Source organism: Ovis canadensis, chromosome 25, assembly GCF_042477335.2.
Source record: "Ovis canadensis isolate MfBH-ARS-UI-01 breed Bighorn chromosome 25, ARS-UI_OviCan_v2, whole genome shotgun sequence".
In the NCBI taxonomy this organism is placed as follows: Eukaryota; Metazoa; Chordata; class Mammalia; order Artiodactyla; family Bovidae; genus Ovis; species Ovis canadensis.
In genome coordinates, this window is record NC_091269.1 from 5,818,337 (window position 1) to 5,822,884 (window position 4,548).

The following is a 4,548-nucleotide window of genomic DNA, read 5'->3' on the forward strand; positions in this document are numbered from 1 at the left end:
CCACTCCCACCACGTGTGCACGTGGGACAGCCCTGTGGGAAAGCCTCGTGGGAAAGCCTCGTGGGAAAGACTCGAGGGAAAACCATAGATCCTTTGATCCACGTGGCGGACTGCGTGACACTGCTGCTACCGCTCTGGAGGAAAGCGCAAGTGCATGCCCGCATTCGAGACGAGGACTGACTCCCCTGGGGAGACTCCAGAAGTACCCCAAGATCCATGTCAGCACTGGAGAGGAATCCTCAGGTTCCGGCCCCGACTCCACACAAGGTCTTAGGCCCCGGCATCTACGGGAGAGGAATCCCGAGAGGCCCCCGAGGAACTCGCATGGGGACTGGCCTTTCCTGAGGCCACCAGAGCGGGTCCCTGAGGTCCCCGTCGAAGGTCGAGAGGACCTGCCGCAACTCGAGAAAATCCAGGAGGTTTTGCCCTCCAGGCGAGATGAGGCCCATTTCCGCTGAGGCTCCTCTAGGCTAAACACATCTAACCACTGGAACTTCCAATGGGTCCTTCACACCCTTGCTGCAACTCAAGAAGTTCCCCGACATTCCCGTCTCCACTCGAGAGGAAGCACGAGGGTCCCGCACACATCCAGGGGAGACCCGTTTCTGCCTCCTAGCGCGAGATGAGGGATCATTTCCCTGTTTCGTAGGGAAATAATTCCCGGCGTTCCCGTCGCATCTCAAGAGGAGGGGCTCTCCACAGGAAAGGAGAGAGGAACTCCAGGGTAGTGCCACCTTTGCAAGAGTCCCCCAGATGTCTCAGTCCATTCCAGAGGAACCTGTTTTCCCTGCACTGCCTTGACGATCAAGCCGAGGATCGAATCCCACCACCTGTGCACGTGGAACAGCCCTGTGGGAAAGCCTCGTGGGAAAGCCTCGTGGGAAAGACTCGAGGGAAAACCATAGATCCTTTGATCCACGCGGCGGACTGCGTGACACTGCTGCTACCGCTCTGGAGGAAAGCGCAAGTGCGTTCCCGCATTCGAGACGAGGACTGACTCCCCTGGGGAGACTCCAGAAGTACCCCAAGATCCATGTCAGCACTGGAGAGGAAACCTCAGGTTCCGGCCCCGACTCCACACAAGGTCTTAGGCCCCGGCATCGACGGGAGAGGAATCCCGAGAGGCCCCCGAGGAACTCGCATGGGACTGGCGTTTCCTGAGGCCACCAGAGCGGGTCCCTGAGGTCCCCGTCGTAAGTCGAGAGCACCTGCCGCAACTCGAGAAAATCCAGGAGGTTTTGCCCTCCAGGCGAGATGAGGCCCATTTCCGCTGAGGCTTCTCGAGGCCAATCACATCTAACCACTGGAACTTCCAAAGGGTCCTTCACACCCTTGCTGCAACACAAGAAGTTCCCCGACATACCCGTCTCCACTCGAGAGGAACCACGTGGGTCCCGCACACATCCAGGGGAGCCCCGTTTCCGCCTCCTAGCTCGAGATGAGGGATCCTTTCCCTGTTTCGTAGGGAAAGAATTCCCGGCGTTCCCGCCGCATCTCAAGAGGAGGCGCTCTCCACAGGAAAGGCGAGAGGAACTCCAGGGTCGTGACACCATTCCAAGAGTCCCCCAGATGTGTCAGTCCATTCCAGAGGAACCTGTTTTCCCTGCACTGCCTTGACGTTCAAGCCGAGGATCGACTCCCACCACGTGTGCACGTGGGACAGCCCTGTGGGAAAGCCTCGTGGGAAAGCCTCGTGGGAAAAACTAGAGGGAAAACCATAGATCCTTTGATCCACGCGGCGGACTGCGTGACACTGCTGCTACCGCTCTGGAGGAAAGCGCAAGTGCATGCCCGCATTCGAGACGAGGACTGACTCCCCTGGGGAGACTCCAGAAGTACCCCAAGATCCATGTCAGCACTGGAGAGGAATCCTCAGGTTCCGGCCCCGACTCCACACAAGGTCTTAGGCCCCGGCATCTACGGGAGAGGAATCCCGAGAGGCCCCCGAGGAACTCGCATGGGGACTGGCCTTTCCTGAGGCCACCAGAGCGGGTCCCTGAGGTCCCCGTCGTAAGTCGAGAGCACCTGCCGCAACTCGAGAAAATCCAGGAGGTTTTGCCCTCCAGGCGAGATGAGGCCCATTTCCGCTGAGGCTTCTCCAGGCCAATCACATCTAACCACTGGAACTTCCAAAGGGTCCTTCACACCCTTGCTGCAACTCAAGAAGTTCCCCGACATGCCCGTCTCCACTCGAGAGGAAGCACGTGGTGTCCCGCACACATCCAGGGGAGCCACGTTTCCGCCTCCGTTTCCGCCTCCTATCTCGAGATGAGGGATCCTTTCCCTGTTTCGTAGGGAAAGAATTCCCGGCGTTCCCGTCGCATCTCAAGAGGAGGCGCTCTCCACAGGAAAGGCGAGAGGAACTCCAGGGTCGTGCCACCATTCCAAGAGTCCCCCAGATGTGTCAGTCCATTCCAGAGGAACCTGTTTTCCCTGCACTGCCTTGACGTTCAAGCCGAGGATCGAATCCCACCACGTGTGCACGTGGGACAGCCCTGTGGGAAAGCCTCGTGGGAAAGCCTCGTGGGAAAGACTCGAGGGAAAACCATAGATCCTTTGATCCACGCGGCGGACTGCGTGACACTGCTGCTACCGCTCTGGAGGAAAGCGCAAGTGCATGCCCGCATTCGAGACGAGGACTGACTCCCCTGGGGAGACTCCAGAAGTACCCCAAGATCCATGTCAGCACTGGAGAGGAATCCTCAGGTTCCGGCCCCGACTCCACACAAGGTCTTAGGCCCCGGCATCGACGGGAGAGGAATCCCGAGAGGCCCCCGAGGAACTCGCATGGGGACTGGCCTTTCCTGAGGCCACCAGAGCGGGTCCCTGAGGTCCCCGTCGTAAGTCGAGAGCACCTGCCGCAACTCGAGAAAATCCAGGAGGTTTTGCCCTCCAGGCGAGATGCTGCCCATTTCCGCTGTGGCTTCTCGAGGCCAATCACATCTAACCACTGGAACTTCCAAAGGGTCATTCACACCATTACTGCAACTCAAGAAGTTCCCCGACATACCCATCTCCACTCGAGAGGAAGCACGTGGGGTCCCGCACACATCCAGGGGAGCCCCATTTCCGCCTCCTAGCTCGAGATGAGGGATCCTTTCCCTGTTTCGTAGGGAAAGAATTCCCGGCGTTGCCGTCGCATCTCAAGAGGAGGCGCTCTCCACAGGAAAGGCGAGAGGAACTCCAGGGTCATGCCACCATTCCAAGAGACCCCCAGATGTGTCAGTCCATTCCAGAGGAACCCGTTTTCCCTGCACTGCCTTGACGTTCAAGCCGAGGATCGACTCCCACCACGTGTGCACATGGGACAGCCCTTTGGGAAAGCCTCGTGGGAAAGCCTCGTGGGAAAGACTCGAGGGAAAACCATAGATCCTTTGCTCCACGCGGCGGACTGCGTGACACTGCTGCTACCGCTCTGGAGGAAAGCGCAAGTGCATGCCCGCATTCGAGACGAGGACTGACTCCCCTGGGGAGACTCCAGAAGTACCCCAAGATCCATGTCAGCACTGAAGAGGAATCCTCAGGTTCCGGCCCCGACTCCACACAAGGTCTTAGGCCCCGGCATCGACGGGAGAGGAATCCCGAGAGGCCCCCGAGGAACTCGCATGGGGACTGGCCTTTCCTGAGGCCACCAGAGCGGGTCCCTGAGGTCCCCGTCGAAGGTCGAGAGGACCTGCCGCAACTCGAGAAAATCCAGGAGGTTTTGCCCTCCAGGCGAGATGAGGCCCATTTCCGCTGAGGCTCCTCTAGGCTAAACACATCTAACCACTGGAACTTCCAAAGGGTCCTTCACACCCTTGCTGCAACTCAAGAAGGTCCCCGACATACCCGTCTCCACTCGAGAGGAAGCACGAGGGTCCCGCACACATCCAGGGGAGACCCGTTTCTGCCTCCTAGCGCGAGATGAGGGATCATTTCCCTGTTTCGTAGGGAAATAATTCCCGGCGTTCCCGTCGCATCTCAAGAGGAGGCGCTCTCCACAGGAAAGGCGAGAGGAACTCCAGGGTCGTGCCACCATTCCAAGAGTCCCCCAGATGTGTCAGTCCATTCCAGAGGAACCTGTTTTCCCTGCACTGCCTTGACGTTCAAGCCGAGGATCGACTCCCAACACGTGTGCACGTGGGACAGCCCTGTGGGAAAGCCTCGTGGGAAAGCCTCGTGGGAAAGACTCGAGGGAAAACCATAGATCCTTTGATCCACGCGGCGGACTGCGTGACACTGCTGCTACCGCTCTGGAAGAAAGCACAAGTGCATTCCCGCATTCGAGACGAGGACTGACTCCCCTGGGGAGACTCCAGAAGTACCCCAAGATCCATGTCAGCACTGGAGAGGAAACCTCAGGTTCCGGCCCCGACTCCACACAAGGTCTTAGGCCCCGGCATCGACGGGAGAGGAATCCCGAGAGGCCCCCGAGGAACTCGCATGGGGACTGGCCTTTCCTGAGGCCACCAGAGCGGGTCCCTGAGGTCCCCGTCGTAAGTCGAGAGCACCTGCCGCAACTCGAGAAAATCCAGGAGGTTTTGCCCTCCAGGGGAGATGAGGCCCATT